Source organism: Cervus elaphus, chromosome 25 (genome assembly GCF_910594005.1).
Source record: "Cervus elaphus chromosome 25, mCerEla1.1, whole genome shotgun sequence".
In the NCBI taxonomy this organism is placed as follows: Eukaryota; Metazoa; Chordata; class Mammalia; order Artiodactyla; family Cervidae; genus Cervus; species Cervus elaphus.
The window spans coordinates 55917091-55939713 of NC_057839.1; the positions used below are offsets into that span (position 1 = coordinate 55917091).

Below are 22623 nucleotides of genomic sequence, written 5' to 3' on the forward strand. Positions count from 1 at the left end.
TTTCAAAATTCTGGATATCTTTACTAATTGTTCATCTATACCAATGAAGAATACTGCCCTTGTACTGGTTTCTTTTGCCACAACACTTCTCCCCTAAAAGAGAGGGTGAACTAAAGCTTTGTGTACTATAGGAAGGGTGAGTGAATGAACAGGCTTTATGGCACCATGCATAGCTAGGGTCAAACCAGTACGGGTGTGCCATCTGGGAAATACGGAATCAAAGAAGGCCTTAGATTGGAGTGTTAGCAACCATAGTATGACTTCCTATTCTTCCTAGACTATTGATTAAATTTATTTTTGTAACCACACTCAAACTAACGGCAGGATAAACACTGATGACAGACAATGATTTCTTATACTTGGGAGAGTTTGTCATCATAGTCAGTAGAATATCCTTTAATTAAGTATCCTGATAACTTGCTGTAATCCCAAACTGCTCCCAGTCTCTCCCACTTTAAAGCTGAACTTATTCTATGATTCTGCCAACAAAGATGTCTGCATTATGAGGCCTTCTCTTCTGAATATTCTGGACTGTGGCTGGCTTTTTTTTATCTCATTAGTTTTTTGCCTTCTAGAAATGTATCCATATGTGTGGTGATTTGATGGCCTTCTTCCTGATCTATGTTGCAATAGTTCTTTTCAATTTTTAAGTCATTGAAATAGTCCTTGGTAAAAGAGTGAAGATGAGAATTATGCTTAGTTTTACAACTTAAATGGAAAGTAGTTAGACAGTTTTGTAAGTCATGACAATAGCTTAGTTTCCAGAGGTAACTGGTACTTTGAAAAAGCAAGACTCCTTTATGCAACAGAAAGAAGAATGGGTTGTATTACAGAAGTGGAACCTTGAGTTTAGGGAACCCAAATCTTTTGTAATAGATTACAAGAAATGGTTGGTCATTACCTTAGAGAGATATATTATCTTTCTTACATCAGACAGTAAAGAAATTTGCTCTCTGCTCCTAAGATAGACTGTATCTTCCAAAGCTGTTTTCATCATGCCTGCATCTTTGAAGAGATGGTCCAGAGCAAAGGCACTCATGCCTCTGCTCTCAGGACATGCAGACACTTAAAGGATAACTGATTCCCAGCAGTGTTTTGACATAAACAATAGAATAGTTTCCTGCTGAAACAGACTGAACACAAATACCCATCGGACCCCTTACAACAAGAGGGCCTGGACTTAAAATTAGTACAAACTTAGCAATCCAACTGGACCCTTACCCCAGACCAAGGCTTTGACAGCTTTGCTATACCACTTCAAAAGGATAGAAAGTCGTGTTCAAATATAAACCTTCCATGAAATTAACAGAAGAACCAAGATATTTGCCCTAAAGGCTTACCTACACCCTCCTATTAATGTTTTACCATCCTGAGCTCTAACTGCACCTATGAACAATTCTCTTCATGGAATCCATGAAAGTGTGACAAGAAGAAAGGATTCCTCCAGAAGCTAGCTTTTTTGCCCTGGCCTTCAAGAGTACCTCAGTTTTGTCTATGTACCATCAGTTCAGTTCAGTTGCTCAATCGTGTCCAGCTCTTCACAACCCCATGGACCACAGCACGTCAGGCCTCCCTGTCCATCACCAACTCCCGGAGTTTACTCAAATTCATCTCCATTGGGTCAGTGATGTCATCCAACTGTCTCATCCTCTTTCATCCCCTTCTCCTCCTGCCCTCAATCTTTCCCAGCATCAGGGTCTTTTCGAATGAGTCAACTTTTCACATCAGGTGGGCAAAGTATTGGAGTTTCAGCTTCAACATCAGTCCTTCCAATGAACACTCAAGACTGATTACCTTTAGGATGGACTGGTTGGATCTCCTGGCAGTCCAAGGGACTCTCAAGAGTCTTCTCCAACACCACAGTTCAAAAGCATCAATTCTTTGGCTCTCAGCTTTCTTTATAGTCCAACTCTCACATCCATACATGACTACTGGAAAAACCATAGCCTTGACTAGATGGACCTTTGTTGGCAAAGTAATGTCTCTACTTTTTAATATGCTGTCTAGGTTGGTCATAACTTTCCTTCCAAGGAGCAGGCATCTTTTAATTTCATGGCTGTAATCACCATCCACAGTGATTTTGGAGCCCAAAAAAATAAAGTCTGCCACTGTTTCCCCATCTATTTGCCATGAAGTGGTGAGACCAGTTGCCATGATCTTAGTTTTCTGAATGTTGAGCTTTAAACCAGCTTTTTCACTCTCCTCTTTCACTTTCATCAAGAGGCTCTTTAGTTTTTCTTCACTTTCTACCATATGCGTGGTGTCATCTGCCTATCTGAGGTTATTGATATTTCTCCCGGCAATCCTTGTACCATATATCTAGACAAATGCCTTATATCCTCTGATTTCTTAGTGTCTTAAAAATAGGAATTCTATCATCCACAACATGCTTAGTTGCTCAATCATGTCCTACTCTTCCCTACCCAATGGACTGTAGCCCGCCAGGCTCCTCTGTCCGTGGGATTTTTTCAGTCAAGAATACTGGAGTGGGTTGCCATTTCCTCCTCCAGGGAGTCTTCCCAACCCATGGATCGAACCTGCATCTCCTATGTCTCCTGCATTAGCAGATGAATTCTTTACCACAGAACCACTTTTGAAGACTCTATCTGTCAGAAATGTGTGCTAAAAGGCTTTTTAGAAATAATTTATTAAAAATAAAGAAAAAAATGCATTTCAAAACAATAGTGATCTGTAATGAAAGACATGTTTTAAAAACTTGTACTAGAAATAAAACTACATTCACTTTCAATATATCACAATATGTGAAATTACATTAAAATAACATTTTATCCTGCCTATATAAAATTTTATTCCACTGAGATAAACACATCTTTGTTGAAGTTCCATTCTTTTTTAACCATACAGGAAGTAAAATTTTATGGGAATTCCATAAACTTGTCTCAAAATGGAATATTGATTTTATATCAGTGTATAGCTAAGATTAAATATATTATGCTTTTAGTGAATCATATTGCAAAATTTGAAAAGAACAATAAAGCCTAATATAGTTTTCTGAACAAAACATACAATAAATTCAATGATATTATTTGATGTTTATGCACAAAAATAACTTACAACATTCATGGTTTTGCATTGCTTTTTTCAAAAATAAAACTGTAAACCAACCCACAAAGAGAATTACAGGATTTCAGAAAAGAGGAGGCATTTCAGTTTGCCTCATTCAGCCACACTGCTTTGGAACAAGAACCAGGAAAGCCAAGACTGGGCCATGGTCACCTGGTAAAATTAAGACAATAAGCCATTTTCTTTCAACTCCTAATGAATTCTCTTTCCACTGCACCAAGAAGTCTGTTTCATAACTAGTGAATTTAAACAGTTTTGGCTCCACTTTCAAAAAAAGGAAGGGTAGAGGGAAAGGTTTTCTAAGTTACAAATATGGAGAGGTCAAACAGTAGAGTAGCTATAAAAAGTAGAGACATAAAAACAGAACAAAATAATGCCATTTGCAGTGACATGGATGGGCCTAGAGATTGTCATACTGAGTGAAGTAAGTCAGAGAAAGACAAGTGTCATGATATCGCTTATATGTGGAATATAAGAAAAGGGTACAGATGAACTTACTTTAAAAAGAGGTAGGGTCACAAATGTAGAAGACAAACTTATGGTTACCATGGAGTTAAGGGAGGTGGAATAAATTGGGAGATTGAGACCGACCTATACACACTAATGTATATAAATTGGTAACTAGTAAGAACCTGCTCCATAGTACAGGAAACTCTACTCAGTAATCTGTAAGAGCCTATATAGGAAAAGAATTTTTAATAAGAGTGGATATATGTATATGTATAAGTATAACTGATTTACTTTGCTGTCCACCTGAAACTAACATAATGTTGCAAATCAATTATAGTTTAAAGAAAGTAGGAACATAGGACACCATATGCTTCTTAAAACAGCATACTAGGGCCTAAGGCAGAACAATATGGGGTTTCACAGTGCATCTGTTTTAAAACAAAGCATAAGAACTGCCAATAGACATCCTCTTGCTACGTTATTTACACAGGTCTTTTAGTGTAAAGAGTGCTTCTCTTTAATACAAGCAGGAGAAGTAGTGTTCCCCACATTAAAAATTAAGATGAGATTCAAAGAGGTGAAAGACATAGCAACACAACCAGAGTTAGTATATGCATGGAAAATCTAGATTCCAGGTCGCCTCATGTGTAGGAGTCTGGTCCTTCTTTTGCATTATGCTGCCTCAAATGGAAAGCCATTCTCCCAAATAAAATCATTAAAATAATAAACAAAATAGTTTGTTCTACGAAAACACAACCATACTTAAAATTTATGCTACAAAAATTATTTTGAGCAAAAGTAAATGGTAGTCAAAATAGATTCCTTTTTACCTTACTATATGTATATATCAATGGCTATTTAAATAACTATGATGTTACCTTATAAAAGCTGTTGAGTTTGCTTTTATGTTACTATACGCCCTCTCTTATATTTGGAGCTTTCTTTGATCTTCTTCATTAACCTTGTTCCAATCACAAGCCCAACAATCTTTACCACTGTTTTAGAATAAAAATAGAATCAGCAAATTTCATCTGTTAGAATGAAGCCCTCCCCATTCTCAGTATTGACCGTGTCTTGAGTAACTAAAAGCCATGTGTCCTTCATCACGTGTTGGTTTGGTCTAGAGAAGCCTGTCTCCACGGCACTGCACAGTAACTTAACCTGGAAGCCTGGAAAAAAAAAAAAAAGTCATGCTAGAACCTAAAACCAGAAAAGTCAGATGTCTGAGGATATATTTTTGAGCCTCCTCATTTGATTCTGATGAGTGATGAGGGCTGAGAACCAGGGTGCAGGAGGGCTACTAGATGCTCTCTTCAAGAGGAAAATAAATTACCTCTTAACTTTCTGTCTTCTTAGGCATAAAGATATCTCTGATACGGTCCAGTCAGCCTAGACTAAACACAGTGCTGGCTCTACAGTCCCCATTCTCATGCTCTTCACTTTTATTCAACAAACTAAATTTTCATTTTGCATATACATCCATATCAACTCCCACACTCAAAATCTCACATTCAAAAACAGAAGATTTGGAGTCAGCAATGACATTCCATAAAAAGACACTTCAATATTTCCTAAAAGAGGAATGTGTACACCATTTATACATTTTTGATTGGTGAAGAATAGACATTCAGTGAATAAATATTGACTAAGGGAAGAAATAAACACACTAATGAATAAAGAACAGACTAATATGTCAATCAATAAGAGGTTCATACTACTACTTTAATTTGATAAGGAACATGAGACATAGGATGGGATACAGGTCAGGAAAATGGTTTGGGGAAAGAGCTTGATTAGAAACATTTTATTTAGATTGAGATAAACTGGAGAAGGAAATGGCAACCCACTCCAGTATTCATGCCTGGGAAATTCCATGGACAGAGGAGCCTGGCGGGCTACAGTCCATGGGATCACAGAGCCAGACATGACTTAGCAACTGAGTACTAAGCAATTATTAGATTGAACCATAAGAAAGCAATGGCATTTGACTATATTTAGCCACAAAAAAAATGGCAGTTTAATGTACAACCTAATAATTTCCTATTGATAGCACAGTATCTCATGCTATTGTCATTTTCATTTATTTGATTTCTGATGGTTTTTCTTAATTGTATTTGTCAAAATCCTATGAAAATCCCATAAAGAAATGGAACTTAAAACACAGAGATAAAAGTACTTATTGTAAATTTAAAAAAAAATTCTATGCATACAATATTTATAATATTAAAGTAATATATTTAAAGGAGTAAATCTAAGGTTGTGTTCCTTAGGGCTAACGTCTCAGTTTATTTCTGATATATGATAGTGACATAGCCTCAGAACATGTATCACATGTTTCTATGACTACATGAATTTCTCAAACTAAATGGCTATAATAGCCAAGTCACAGTTTTTGGGTAATTAGGGGGAAAAAAAAGTGACTTTCTTTGGAGGATATAACTTTACAAGGGCAAATGGCTTGAAGAGTAAAACCCAAGGTGACTATCAGTCCCCACATGGCTTCTTGTCCAAGTACACATGTGCAGTGAGCTACCTGCACAACCATACATGGAGAACCTGTACATGTTATTTATCTAAATCAAAGATGATTTATTCTCCTTAGTTGTTATAAATTCAATGCCTGACTATAAGGAATGAGGCGGATATTACAGGGCAAGAATACACCTAAAAACCAGTCAAAAGTTTGCTAGTCATTTATTATATAAAATTATACTAAATAACATTCAGATGGTAAGACAATGAACTTAGTTGAAAAATTTGCTTTTTTGTCATCTGTCCAACATGTCGAGAAACAAATCTCACTTTTTGGTATGTATGGTGTGGCTAAGCAGAAGGGTTTTACCTAAAACTTGGAATCAACTTCAAAGATCCCCTTTGTAGTGTCTCTTAGGGAAAAATTTAATTGGCAATAATGAGATTCAGTAACCACCTCATTGAAGCCAATTAAATGGGCAAGTCCCTACATTCAATTTAGCAGAAATATTGAAAAAAAAAAAAAAAAATCTAGGAAGTTGTTTTTTTGGTTTTTTTGGTTTTTTGTTTTTTTTTTTTTTACCAGACAAGACTCAACAGAAATTCCATGCGAACTGCATAAAATCTATCTTTTTGAGACTGGAGTAGAGAGATTTTAGTTCTGAATGCATGAGGGCAATAGTCACTGGGTACAACTTTTTACTCCCAAATTTTTCCAAAGAAAAGAGAAGTAAATAAGTAAATAAATAGTTACATAAGTAATTGTATAAGTATGCAGGAGCCTCAGGCATAAAACAAAGAGGGCCTGGGAATCAGCTGAAACACCATAAAGCAAGGGTTCATATCCATGACCTTGAATGTTGAAAGACTTCTAATTTTGGAAGTCCTAATGTGCTTTGAAAATTAATTATTTCAATTTTATTAAAAGCAATATATCATTCAGAAACTATAAACACTCGCCTCCTGATATCAGTGTTAATCTATTTTCTTAATGATACTTAATAGTCCAATATCTCATTCAACTAAATGAGCTCTATAAACTTTAATAGTTTTTTAAAAAAGGAATTATGCTATTTAAAGAAACACTAAATATCCAGAGGAAAAGCCACCATTCCATAAACTTTCTGTGATTTTAATTATTATACTTTATGAGGATAATATTGTCATGCACATTTATAGCAGACAAACGGGTTTCTAGGGGGAAACTGCCTTAAGTTTAATTTTAGGACTGACAGAAGGCATCTGCTTTTCTGCAAGGGAAAAACAATGCAGTCCTATCCTATGTTAATCCTGGAAGTGTTTCTATGTTTAAATTATCTTTTTATTACAAATCACAGCATTACAGAATGTCAAGTAGTAAATGAAAGTGAAAGTTAGTCACTCAGTCATTTCCGACTCTTTGTGACCCCATGGACTGTAGACCACCAGGCTCTTCTGTCCATGGGATTTTTCCAAAAAGGAATACTGGAATGGACTGTCATTTCCTTCTCCGGGGGATCTTCCCAACCCAGCGATCAAACCCAGGTCTCCCTCACTGCAGGCAGACTCTTTATGATCTGAGCAACCAGATCCTTGCAATAAAAAGTATATGTAGGAGAAAACTAATTTCAAATGCCTTTGAGTATGGATGTCTGGTTATTATTGTTTTGGGCTTTCTAGAAGGCTTATAGTCCACTTACTAACATTCTGGTACAAAAGGAACTGAATAGTCGAACTAACTTTGTTCTTTCCTGAAACCATTTACTAAGGGACAAACTTTCAGTCCAGGAAAAGTTTTAGGAAGCTAGGAGAAGGAAGACGGGTATAATAAATAGTGTTAGAAACATAACCATGCCTAAGAAATGATTTTACATTTTTAATAAACAAAGCAAAACAGTCTATGTAAATAAATGTTTATGTTTCTAAATCAAGTTCACTAAAACAAGGAGGAATCCTAAAATAATTCCAACATACAGTTTAAAAATATTTATAAAACTGCCTATGGAGAGGTTCAGTCATTTGCTAGCAACCACTGCGGAGGTTGTACCATGGGCTCCAGTTCTCACCCTCTAAGGATGGCCAAGAAGGAAAACACCTACCCTCATCTCTACGGCCAGCAGACGGCTCAGCCTGGCCTGAACACCGGCCCCAGAGAGGTTCTCCAGAAGAAGATTGCCATCCCATCTCTTCTGTCCCCTTGAGCTGCTCCAACGTCCAGCCCACAGCTGCTCCCTGGCCAGAAGGTGGGGGAGAACAGCAGGGGGACCCCCAACTTCTCAACGCGTTTCCTCGCAATCCATGACTTTGGGACTGGGCGTCCTCTGGGCAAAAACAAGTTTGAAAATGTGTACCTGGCTCGGAAGAAGAAAAGCCATTTCATCGTGACCCTCAAAGCCCTCTTCAAGTCTCAGGTAGAGAAGGAGGGTGAGGAGCACCAGCTGCACAGGGCGATCGTCAGCCGCCCAACGTCTTGCTTCTCAACAGTTTCTCTAACCAGCGAAGGATCTACTTGATTCTGGGTTTGCCTCTCCCGGGGCGGGGAGGAAGCGGGAAGCTCGACAAGGAGCTGCGGAAGGGCGGCACTTCTGAGGAGCAGCGAACAGCCAGGATGATGGAGGAGCTGGCAGATGCTCTGAGGTACTGCTGCGGGAAACAGGTGATTCGCAGAGACTTAAAGCCGGAGAATCTGCTCTTGGGGCTCCAAAGAGAGCTGATAAGCTGGTCGGTGTGATAGTTTACCGTGAACAGTGTCGGATTCTTGATCTCCGAAGAAGAAGATTTAGCTTCGGGACCAGGGACCAGGCTTGATCACTCAAGAGCTTTTGTGTAGCAGAGTTTTATTCAAGTAAGAATAGGCACAGAGAAAGCTGCTAACACAGACATAAGAAGGGGAACGGAGAGTGCCCCCCTCACTAGTGTTAGCAAGGGAGTTACACACTTTTTAAATTAGCTATTATAGTAAGTCAAAAGAATGTCTCAAGGTTGTCAGGATCTTTCTAGACCCACTCCCATAATTTACATTTTAAAATAACAGGATTAGCCAGAAGGTTTTCAGGAAGGAGAAACTGTCCTCAAGCAGGATACATTGTTGTTATATAATCCTTGAAAGTGAAAGAAAGTGAAGCTGCTCAGTTGTGTCCAACTCTTTGCAACCCCATGGACTGTAGCCTGCCAGGCTCCTCTGTCCATGGTCCATGGGATTTTCTAGGCAGGAGTACTGGAGTGGGTTGCCATTTCCTTAGCTCAGAGTTTAAACTGAGTTTGTTGTGTAATCATCAGTTCCGGGCTTAAAGAAAAAAACGTTTTATGTGACTGAGACTAAGGAAGGTAGAGAAAAAAAAGATGTTTGTCCTTTCCTCCTCCTTGAGAATTCCAGACCCCTGTCTCCTCGGGGACCCCAGGACTTCTTATCAACCTGCCTAGGAATTGCCTGTCTCAGGTGCATGCCCTCTCCTTGAGGGGAAGACAGTGTTAGGCACCCGGTCCCCCTTTCCCCAGAGGTGACCGAGGGGCGCACACACAGAGGGAGAAGGTGGATCTGGGGTACACTGGAGTGCTCTCCTACCAGCTGTTGCTGGATCCTGACGTTCCTGAGTGCTTCCCACAAGGAACGAGACATATGTGCGCATCATCACAGGGGTACTGAAGTTCCCCGTTCTGTGCCCACAGGAGCCCAGGACCTCATCTCTGAGCTACTTGAGCATAACCTCTCAGAACACCTGCCGCTGACCCGGGTCTCAACCCACCCTTGGGTCCAGGACCATTCTCAAAGGGTGCTGCCTCTCTCTGCCCTTCAGTCTGTTCCCGGAATTGTCCCTGTCCTTTTCTCAATCCTGTCTGTGTTGGTACATCTGTATATTGTAATTAGGAGGAGGGGTCCCTGGCCTCTTCCACCGTCTGTCTTCTACCTCTGCTTTATTTAATAAACGCAGATGCTTTTTGTACTGATGAGTGTGGATGTTTACAGGTGGAGATGGCTGTGGCGGAAGCCGGCCCCCGTGGGAGGAGGCTGAGGAGTGGCCCACGCTGGGTGCCAGAGTGGGCACCGCATCACCGTGCCTAGGAGCACCCAGCCGTCTCAGCTCTAGCCCCCACCTGGTCAGCTGCCAGCCACCCCACCCCCTCCTTCTTTTCTGTCCCCAGCTCTGACTCCCAGGCCTGGAGATGCTGGGGACCTCGGCTCCACTCTGCACACCAGCCATCTCTGCCCACCTGCTCTTCACGACTTGCTCTTAGTTGACCTCTCCTCTTTCTGTCTCCTGCTAAAGCCCTACAGACCCAGGAGCAATGAACACTGCTGTTCCCAGAAGCTGTCTTTTTTGTTTTTCTGTTCTGGTGAGGCTCTAGCACAGGAGTGAATAGAAACAGTACTGATGGTGCTTTATTTCTGACGTACATTTTCACTGACAGGTATGATGCTTTGTGTAGGTTTTGCCATTTGGTTTGGTTTTGACTGCCCTGCACACCACGCAGGATCCTGCAGGATCTTAGTTTGAAGAACAGGTGCACCCTGCAGTGGAAATGTAGTGTCCTAAGTATTGGACTGCCAGGGAATTCCCTTGCTGTAGATACACCTCTGTTATCAGATTAGGGAAGGCTTGGTCTCTTCCTGGTTTGTTAAGGATTTGGGGTTTTCTGAAGCATGAATATAGGTTGACTTTCACTAATGCTTTTTCTGCATTTGTAATGATTTGTTCTTTTGAGCCATGTGATGAAAAATATCAATATATTCTTATTTTCATTTCAAAAAAAATACTGTCTATTGAGAGAAGGAATATGATCTCCAGAGAGGCTCATGTGTTGGAATTCTTCATGTATTGGCATTAGAATGTCTTTTCTCAAAAGAAGAAAACATAATGTTCTCTCGTGTTAACTATGCATAAAACTTTTTAAGACAATTTTAATTTTTCTCTTAACAGAGTGTCAGGTTTGAGGCCAAATATTTACAAAATACATATAACTAGTGCCTAAAAGAAAAAAAAAAGCAAGTTTTAGTATTGTTTTACAATTATTTTTAGATAATGATTTGTGTTTATACATGCTATTGAGCTTATATGCTAATGTTGTTGTTTAGTCACTAAGGCCTTTCTGACTAGTTTGCGACCCCAATGTGCTGTCTATGGAAATTTCCAGGCAAGAACACTGGAGTAGGTTGCCATTTCCTACTCCAGCGGATCTTCCCGACCCAGAGATGGAAATTGCGGTTCCTTCTGTGTCTCTTCCATTGTGTGTGCTCTGTTGCTTCAACTGTGTCCGACTCTTAGCAATGCTATGGACTGTGGCCCACCCATCTCCTAGGCTCCTCTGTTCACGGAATTCTCCAGGCAAGAATACTAGAGTGGGTTGCCGTGTCCTCCTCTAGGAAATCTCCCCCACCCAGGGATCAAACCCAGGGCCTCATATACACAAAGCCTGTGTTTTGCCACTGAGTTGCATCAACCTCTTCTGCATTGCATGTGGGTTCTTTACCGCTGAGCAAAATTAATAAAAGGATGAAAAAGTCAAGCTTCATTGAATAAGAATTTTAAATGTATTTCAATATATGTTACTAAAATTAAATACAGTAACAAAATGTTATTAGAACAATAAATCATACTGTTTTTTTTAATATGCCTGGCAAAGACAGTTTTAAGAGTCGGTTATATCAAACTATCTTGGAAAAAATATTTCAGTTGTGTTGATAGAATTCCACATCATAAGGAAAAAATGCTTTAAAACGATTTTACAGATCTTTGATATTACAGTTTATATAACTAACATTGAAATCCAATGAAAACCCCAAATATAGACTTAAATCTTATTTATGACTAGAAGTAAAAAAAAAAAATCATAGACAAAAGATAAATTAAAAGTATATTAAAAGATAAATACTCCATAATCCAAAAGGATACATTCCAGAAATGCAAATGTGAAGTGATATTAGAAAGTCTAACCATATGATTCATCACATTTCTAGATTTTTAATTTTTAAATAGTGTTTGAAAATATAGTAAAAGGCATCTAAAACTTGAAAATACACTTCTATTTGGCTTTTTTTTTTTTAAGTTGTTCAGTCTTGTCCAACTCTTTGTGACCCCATGGACTGTTGCCTACCAAGCTCCTCTGTCCATGGAATTAGAGTGGGTAGCCATTCCCTTCTCCAGAGGATCTTCCCAGCCCAGGGATCAAGCCCAGGTCTCCCACATTGCAGGCGGGTTCTTTACCATCTGAGCCACAAGGGAAGCCCAAAAATATACTACTAATTAAAATTCTTAGAATACTATATGTAGACAGGTTCTCCATTTTTATTATAAAAGCTGAGGATATTTCTAAAAATGAAATTAATTAATTAGAGGCATTTTTAGCAATGAAACCACCACCACCAAAAAAAACAAAAATAAAAACTTATAGCAGAATCCAAGAAAAATGAAGCAAATAGTGCTTTTTAGAGTAATAGGAGAAGGCACACATGGAGAATCACTGCCACCACCCCATCTGACTTCCCACCAGCCCATTCCTACTCACAAGATGGCCATGAGTGGTCAACAGGTAATCCATTCCCACTCACGGGTGATTCAGAAATGTGGACCCAAGTCATAAACTCATGGAAAAGAGGATGCTTTGGAAAGAAGACTGTCACTCCTCTGTCACACTGTCATTTACACCAGAGGTACCTGAATTTAGCTTATTGAGAACATTTGAATAAAGTCTCCAGAAACTAAAGACCAAGCCCCAGGAAGGAGCAACTTCTTCCCTCTCCCTCCGGATGCCACCATCTGTGCTTCACTGCCCTGAAGCCTTGTGTAGCCACTGTCTGAAGATGAGTTTGACTCATGAAACTCAGACCTGTGTTTTTAGGACCACCCTGAAGCCACTCACCTCCCAGTTTTGCAGTTGTTTCAGCCATGAAGTCAGTCTTTGTTGGGCTTTTGTTTCCGTATAACCAACAGCAGGACTCAGCAACTTCAGAAAAGGACCTAAGATAGTCAATAATTTAGCCTCTGTGGACATGAGGTCTGTAACCCAACTCTGGTGCTTTATTGCAAAATCAGCCCGAGGCAATACTAAACAGAAGCATGATGGAGTTTCAGGACATCTTTATTCACCAGAACCACTCCTAAATATACTCACTTATGTTTTCTTCTATAACATTTGTAGTTGCATGATTTACATCAAGGTCTTTGAGTGATTTTAAATTAATATTGGTATATGAGGCAAGGGATGGATATGTTCAGCACTGTTTATTCCTTGAGAAATCTATCCTTTCTCTGCTGAATTACATGTTTGTTAAAAACCCATTGTCTGTGTTTTAACAGCTTTATTTCTGGACTCTATTCTTTTTCACTGATCTAGTGAAACGGTTAGTCGCTCAATCATGTCTGACTATTTGCAACCCCCATGGGCTGTAGTATGCCAGGCTTCTCTCTCAAAGGGATTCTCCAGGCAAAAACATTGGACTGGGTTGCCATTTCCTACTCTAGAGGATCTTTACAACCCCGGGTTGGAAACCGGATCTCCTGCATTGCAGGCAGACTATCGTCTGAGTCACTGACCTGTTTGTCTATTGAATGCCACACTGCACATTGCTCTAACTTAAAAATCAATCCTGAAATCAGGCAGCATAAGTCTTCTAGCCTTGACTTCTCTTTCAATGCTATTTATTCATTTTGATATGACTTTTAGGATCAGCTACTTAATTTCTACAGAAAAGACTGCTAGGATTTTGATTGGGGTTGTGTTGAATTCAGAGGTCATTTTAGGGAGACTTGGCATAATTTCACTATAGTTCTCTGTTTCAGGATCATGGTATATCTAACCATTTATTTGGACCTTTAATCTCCCTCAGCAGCATTTTGCAGTTTTCAGTAAACAAGTCTGACACTTTTTATTAGAGATATCTCTATGTACATAATATTTTTAAACTATTATATATGATTTTTTATTTCAGTTTCTTTGTGTGTGTGTGTGTGTGTGTGTGTGAATAGGGTTGTTCAATACTGCAGCAATGTTTACCATTTGTCCAGCTGAAATCTTCCAAGATATTCTAAAGTATTTTTTAACTAGCTCTATGGTCAAAAGTTGGCCAACGTGGAAGCTGCCCTTGAGAGCCTGATAGTGACTGTTTTTAGGTCTTCTCCCTCAAGTTAAAATGAAACTATGTACCCACAGGGAAAGAAAACCATTGAGAAGCCTTCTAAGATTTATTAAAATGTTCCAGGAAACATGGTTCTAAATCTAGAACATAGGAATCTTTTGATTTATATCTTAGTTGAAGATCTTTTTCTTCATATAAAGAGGCAATTTGAAGGTAACGTAGTCAGATGTCAGAGTCCTGATACCATTTCAGGTTGCAACCCAATTCTTTGAGGAAGTAAAAACAAAAGCACTTGTCTTATAAATCCCATATTTATAACAACAGATATGTGGCTGTGGAAACATTTTAAGCTCATCTATTCTTTTGCCAATCCCAAAATATTACCCTACTCATGTCAAAAGGCTGGTAAAATATTTGGATTTAGGAAGCAAAAGCCCTTCTTGGAGAAACATATCCTTTCTCAGTGCCTATGAGATGTAACTGTTTTACTTGTTCTCCTCCAGGAACACAGATTCATCTCTTGAATATTTCAGAGAGAGACTTATTTAAAAAGCTAATTTGGAAATTAGGGAAATACAAAATGTTAAAAGTCTTTCTTACAACTATTAATAAAAATGTTGGCCATCTGAGCAGGTAACCCTAACATGTTCTATTTGACAGAAACACAATTTGGATCCAATTTGTGCTTTATAAACTAGTGGTTTAATAAAACTATAATATTATATCTGCATTATATCATATCACAGTTAAAACTTTTAAGTGAAAATGGTAAGATTTTTGCATCTTTGTGTCAACTAAAAATATATATTCATAACATAAAATTGAGAATTATGTTTTATTTGGAAGAATTTTTAAGACTTCAAGCCCAGGGAGCAGCATCTCAAGCAACCCTGAAAGAAATGCTCTGAAGAGATGGGGAGAGAGGCAGGGTATATAAAAATTTTGCAGCAAAGGGCAGGTTGTCTGAAGGTTAAAGATTACTGTTAATTAAAGAAAACCAAATATGTCAAATTAAAGAATTTAGCACTTTTTTAATGTCTGAGAAGACACTAGAGTCTGGACTATGGGGCCGGCATCCCCTTGCTTTCATATCCTGAGTTTCCTCAGGGCTTACCTTGGAAAATGGGTGCTGTCTGATGGCTGCTAGACGGCTGGTATTCTTCCCTTTCTGAGTTCCCTCAGGGCTCACCAGTTCACCATCTGCTGGTGGCTGCAGTCACTGATGACTGCGACATCCTTTGTTTACTGATATGGCAGGAAATATTTCATTTATCATATTTGTATGTTTTCATATATATGTTTTTGATGTGTGATACTTTTCTACTTCTGGATGGTGTTGCCAAAATTAATTTGTAAAAAGTGAATGACAAAACCCACTGAAATGTTGTGAAGTAATTAGCCTCCAACTAGTAAAAAATAAAAAAAAAAATAATAATAATAATAAAAAATAAAAAAAAATAAAAGAAAATAAAAAGTTAAATTTAAGTGGCTTAAAGATAAAGAAGTATAAATCAAGCATACTCTCATAGCTATAGAAATTAACCCAAATGTTTTTCTTAAGTTTACATGATTCAGAATAATCTTTGGTAAGTCAAATCTAGCTTAAGTTAAACTTCTGATTGTTTATTTCTAGTGTAGATATTTTTATACCTTGATTTTGTGTTCTGGCCTTGCTAAACTCACTTTTTAGTTTTGGTAACCTTTACATAGATTTCATAGAATTTTCTACATAAATAGTCAATAATATCATCTGTGAACAAAGACCTTTACTTTTTATCCTACAATCTGATTTTTTTCATTTTTTAAACATTATTAAACTGTCTTTTTCAGGACAACGTTGAATTGATTTTCCATAATCTCTCTCACTTTCATGCTTTTCAAAGAACTTCAAAAGAACACTAGGTTTAGAATTTAGAATTATATTTTCTATAACTGAATCTGACCAATATTACTTAGAGAATTTTAAGATAAAGAAACTAATGTTCTCTTGTTCTGAAATTTTGGTATGTTATTAGGTGGAAAATTTGAGTCACAGAAATATGTGTGTGTGTGTGTATATATGTGTACAAAAAGAGATACTTATCACATCTATATTACAAAAATGTGTCTAGGAAAGTATTATATATGTGTCTCTCTCAGTGATACCCTATCTATCTATTTATCAGTCTATCTAGGAATGCACAGAAGAATGTCTGAAAAGACATACTATAAATTGCTGTTTACTTGTAGAGACTGGGCATGGGGGAAAAAACAGATTTTACTGCATATAATTTGCTACATATCATTTTTGACTTTATAGAATGAGCTTGTATCACTCACATACTTTACCACAGACTTTCAAAAATAAAGGCATCAAAATAAATAAAATATAAGCAAAGATAATAAAAGTGACTCATCAGGAAATTGTTATTTCAGTGTTTCTCATATTCTTCCACATGCTGCATTTCTTTTGTGCTATTAGAAACATGGGACTTCCCTGGTGGCTCAGTTGTTAAACAACCTGCCTGCAACGCAGGAGATCGGGGTTCGATCCCTGAGTCAGGAAGTTCCCCTGGAGGAGGAAATGGCAACCCACTCCAGTATTCTTGCATGGAAAATCCCATGGACAGAGGAGCCTGGCGGGCTATAGTCCATGGGGTCGCAAAGAGTCAGACATGACTGAGCATCTGAGCACAGAGCAAATGCAAACTATTATTATTAGAAACATGGGGCTTCCCAGGTAGCTCAGATGGTAAAGAATCAGCCTGCAATTCAAGAGACTCGGGTTTGATCCCTGGGTCTGGAAGATCCCCTGGAGAAGGGAATGACAACCCACTCCAGTATTCTGGAACATCCCCATGGACAGAAGAGCCTAATGGGCTACAGTCCATGGGGTCACAAAGAGTTGGACATGACGGAGCGACTAACACATGCAACATGAATCATGAAAATAAAAATATTTATTCTTAAAAATATGCCCATGAGAAAGCTTTGGTATATTTAAAATACTATGAGAGCTAAGTAGTTTCTTCATAATAATCAAGCATGAGGTTACTGAAGTAAGAGAAACTAAATTCTAGGTTATTCAAATAAATGGCCAGGATCTATTTTCAAAAATATTCAAAAGAAATACTTTCTTTGAAATTCAATCACAAAATGTCATGTTAGATTCTTACCAGGATTTAATTTTAATAAAACTATCAGTCAATGTTTGTTCCTGGCACTGATGCCTTTATGAAAGTTCTAGAATCATGGTATCAAGAATATCTAAGTAGAATTATCCTCTGCTACTCATATATTTTGAGTGAGATTTCTCATGTCTTCTGAATGTGCAATTTAATTCTCATGATATAGATGACATTTATTGTCATTTATCCCCAATAAAATGGCAAGTCAATACAAAAATAAAGGTTCTACTTTTCATTATAAGTCTGTCCTTCAAATTTTTATATTTAAATGTGAACACATATGTAAACACAAACTTTGTGTGCACACACATTCATTTATTTTTTTTTTGTAACACTGAAAAACCATTCACTTTTATTAATTAAGATACATTAATTTTACACAGATGGAATAAAACCTTTTATAATTGTTGTTTGATCCTTGATTAAAATACACATTACAAGCTTCTAAAAACTTTCCTGTTTCTCTGATGCAATGATCTCAGAATGTGATTTATATGGTTTACAAAATGGAGGCTAATTTAGTAAACATGGATGGACATTAATTATATTAATGAATATATTGACACACATTCATTTTAAAAAAATATTTAGAATAATCAAAACTGCCCTCAGGCAGTAGTAGTGCAAACTGATATGTTATCTATTTGTGCACACATTATCAGTGTTCTAAAACTCTTAGCAGCCTTACTTTTCTGGTGTTATGTCTTTGTATGTGTATGCTAGTCTCTCAGCATGTCTGACTCTTTGCAACCTCATAGACTGTAGCCCACTAGTCTTCCCTGTTCATGGAATTCTCCAGGCAAGAATACTGAAGTGGGTTGTCATTTCTTTCTCCAGGGGATCTTCCTGACCCAGGGATCAAACCCAGGTCTCCTGTATTCCAGACAGATTCTTTAAACTACAAATTTCTCAGACTTAATATGTTGCTTTTTAATGTTTCAAATGACATAGGACCAATCCAATGAAGAAATTATTTCTAAGTCACTCTGTATCCTGCCCTTGGCATCCCAGATTACTACCTCTTCTACAACGTACACCCTTGATATTTATTCATGTGCATATAATTTTTAAAATAAGAGTACTGTAGGTGAGAAATAATATTGTGAAAGATAAGATAATTTGGCAGCTTCTACTTTGTTTCCTTTGGAATAGCCAAAGGAAAGCAAAGAAAAGAATGATGAAAGAATGGGGAAAGACATCTCCTAAACTGCGATAGGACATTTCTCCTGACAGCCCGTTAGCTGTAATTCAGACATTTGACCACATCTACAGGCAAGGAAAGATTTAGAAATGCATCTTTATGTTTCAATATTTATCTGCTTGGCTAAAAATTCTATTAAAATGAAATTAGAGAAGAATTAGTGAGAAGGGAAATTATCAACCTGCCTCACTGATCCGCTTTTACTTCTAGGACTTAAAATGTTGGGTCAACCTATTTACTCAGCGATTCATCCTGACCTATTTCATGATATCTCATTTATTTCAGTTTGATGTGGTCTGCCCTGTGGTTCCTTCTGTACTAGACCTCCTAAGGATTTGTTATTGCATTATTAGTAGTAGTAGTAAGCTTCTTGAATCTCACTCCTCCTTTGTTGAATCAGAATTTCTTGGGATGGGGCCTTATTTTACATTTTTAATGGTAACCAGAATGATTCTGGAGAAGGCAATGGCACCCCACTCCAGTACTCTTGCCTGGAAAATCCCATGGAGGGAGGAGCCTGGTAGGCTGCAGTCCATGGGGTCGCTAAGAGTCGGACACGACTGAGCGACTTCACTTTCACTTTTCACTTTCATGCATTGGAGAAGGAAATGGCAACCCACTCCAGTGTTCTTGCGAAGCCTGATGGGCTGCCGTCTTTGGGGTCGCACAGAGTCGGACAGGACTGAAGCAACTTAGCAGCAGCAGCAGCATGATTCTCGGCGGGGTGGGGTGGGGAGGAGGTATGGCGCTGGTGCTTACTTGGCACTTGGGCATATAATAACCACTGATCTAGACTTCACATAGTTAGGCCTGGCTAGATGAAAAAAATCATCACAAATATATCATAATAGTAAAGAAAATAAAACCTCACATTGCCATCTTTACATCAGTAAATCATGTCTACTTTGGGTAAAAACATGTTTCCTAAATTCCCTTATTTTGTTCTGTCTCTATGGTCTTCTCACTCTCCTACTTCCAAATCAAAATTTGGACACAGGAATTTTACTATGCTTATGTGAATTACTTCTCCAAAGACATCACTTTCTAAGATGTCTCTTTAGTTAGCTAGTGATTCAGGGTTGGCCTCTCTCCAAGTTATTGCAGGTACCGACTCAAACATGCAGAAACACTAATATCTGGGCTATCCCAAGGACCCTAAAACTCTATCAGAAATGATTCTTGCAATCATGTCAAGTTGGAGAATATTTTGAGGACTCTCCCCTCAAAGTCCAGTGTATAATGGATGTAGATGTTTTAGATTGTCAACTCCCAGCACAAGGAAATATCATCAGATGACTGTTCAACTGTTTATTTTAAAGCGGGACTGAATGCTGTTTGAATAGACTTAATTCATCTCTTCCCAAAATTCAGGCTAAAATGATTGGTTTCTGGAAGATGGACTAGATTTTCACTAAGATATTCACCATGAATAATTCAGTCTGAAGATAAATAAAAGTACATGAAGAAAAGATACTTTTTGCTATACTAGTGCCATAAATCCAAATAAAATTTAGTATATTTTTATGTGGTCTTTCACACTGAATTCACATTGTTCTCAAGTTCAACTGAGGAACAGCTCTAGTTCATGCAAAATTGGTATTAAATTTTACCAACCTACTGCACCTACTGAGTTATACTAAGTCCTTGATTGAGAAAGCTATAGGAATAAAGAAAAAAGTTTGAAAAAACATGTTTTAAATAGGTCAAGGAAGCTATTTTCTTCATTTTATTTATACCTCATTCTGGGATTTATTTAAAACCCTCTGTGGTCTTCCTTTTATTTTATGATTTTTCAGAAATAAAAAGCAGCAGGGCATCATCTTAAGACTTTATTTCTGTTTATTTTTTTAAAAAGATTTTCTTCAGTGAATTGCTTCTGGGTCCAAGTACTTAGCTAAATAACAAACTATAAAAGCATAAATATTTTAAAAGAATCATTTTAAGAGCAATAATAAAGAAGATATCACTGTTATTTAAATTGCTAACCAAACTCATCATTGGTATTCTATTCTCTACCCAATACAATATATTTTTTCTTCTCTACAGTTTTCTTGTATATCAATTGCACACTAAATAATATCTAGATCCCTAGAAAAAGGGTGTACATAAATTATATGAGGAAATATACTGTATCTTTAAAATGTTGGTTTTGCTAAAAAAATAAAAATAAAATGTTGGTTTTGTAAATTTTAAAACAGTGAGAAAATGATTTTGACAGTGCTTTAATGAGGAATACAAACTTGTGTAAAGAAAATATACTTATATTTATATATGTCATATGTATACTTACATGTATTTTCATATATATGCATATATAATGCTGCATATTCACATCTATGTGTATTATATATATAATGTGTATATATATCCATATGTATATCTTCATACATATAGTTTGCATAAAAAATACTAGAAAGTATGTAAAAATTGTAATGCTAATTTTGTCTGAAAGAAATAAAATATTTCAAGTACTATTCTGCCATTCTACCAGTTTCAACCTATATGCCTACACAGTTACTTTCTTCCATCTTCAACATTTCTAAGAAATATCATTTATTCCCTGTGAGTATGGTAAGTAGAACAAGGTAAATTTTTAAAAGTTAGAACAAATGTGGTATGCTCTTCCACTTGGTTGCTGTAATTTAGAGAAATATCTAATTCTGCTGTTGTCAAGGATTTGCATGTATAAATTCTGTGGCAATAAGAAATTACCTTTCTATGTTATAAGTTACCTTTTTAAGAAATATACTAGGATTAACTAAGGACTAGATTTTTTTTCTCAGATAAAAAACATATGTATTTCTGAAGATGCGAGCTGCATTAGTAAAAACTCATAACTCAACTATGTGACATTTGGTTTAAAAAAAGAAAGAGAAAAATATGTGGGATTCAGTCAAGTTTGCATATGCTGCTGTCTAGATAGTGTGGAAGCTCAAATGCCAAATATAGATTAGAGGATATAAATGGGATTTTTTTTTTCTCCTGACAACAAAACACTTCTGATATATGATATTTAGGGGGAAAATATATACAAATCCTCTGAAACTCCTAAAAGTCTAGGGATTGAAAGTATTTTCTTTTGGAGAAATATATTTGACAGATTACAGTGAATGACTTCCCCAAATAACCAGGAATTAGGTTAGTTTATATACTCCAAATTAATATTAGCAGCACTATGAAAAAATGGCGGGTGGGCATTGTTATTGGTAAATTTGGTAATATTAGGTTAAACAAAGACTTAAAAAAAAACTGGGAGACTTCTCAGTACGTTCAATATAATAAATAATAGCTCACATTATTGAATGCCTGCTCTGAATTAGGTCACTATGACAAATCTACATATGATCATTACAAGAGTCTTTTGAGGTAAATATTATTATCACTCCTATTTTAGAGCTGAAGATCTTCAGACTTATATCAAATAATTTGGGTGGGTTTACATAGACAGCAACTGCTGAAGAAGTTGTATGAACCAAATCAGACCAAAGCGAAAGTCTGGATTCTGAACTACCATAAAATATGCAACACCTTTCCTCATTAGCCAATACCCACGGATGGTCTCCAGTAACAGAACACAGTGTCCTGTGTTTTGGGGGGCCTTCCCTGATGGCTCAGGCAGTACTGTGTTTCTCAAATGTATGGGATCTCAGACCTTATACTTTTGTCCAAATTATCTGTGTCCTTCTGGGTTAAACAATCCATTTTGTAAATATTCAAGTTTTATGCCTTAGCTACAATCTCTCAATACATTATTAAAACGTCTTTGTTTTAAATAGTTCTTTTTTTTTAATCAGAGAAGGGTGTTGCATGGAAAAAAGAAAATCCGAAGGTAAGGCATGGGAAAAATCAGATAGTATTGTGTTTTATTCCATTTGGATCAGTGCTCCTCTGGGTATTGCTCCCTACCCATTTTCACCCTACATTCTGCCCCCAGAGGTTGTACCCTGGAATTACATCCCCTGGGCCATAACATTCCCTGATTCTAGTTGAGTTTGGCCAAAGGGAGTGAATCAGGGGGCAGGTGGGGAGAGAAATTAGAGTATTTCTTTGCTGGCTTACTTCCATGGTGAGCCATGACTTGCCAGAGACTGCGCTCCTTTACTGTTAGCTGGTGTTGTTCTTCTACACTACAGTCTTGAATAAGGTGAGCCCATTCTTCTGGCTTTTTCAGCCCTCTGGGTGGTAGCATATTAGCA

General features: G+C 37.3%; 1 pseudogene; it reads left to right on the forward strand.

The window, feature by feature from the left end:
• Positions 1-8060: 8060 nt before the first annotated feature.
• LOC122683661 lies at positions 8061-8716 on the forward strand (annotated as a pseudogene).
• The last annotated feature ends 13907 nt before the right edge of the window (positions 8717-22623 follow it).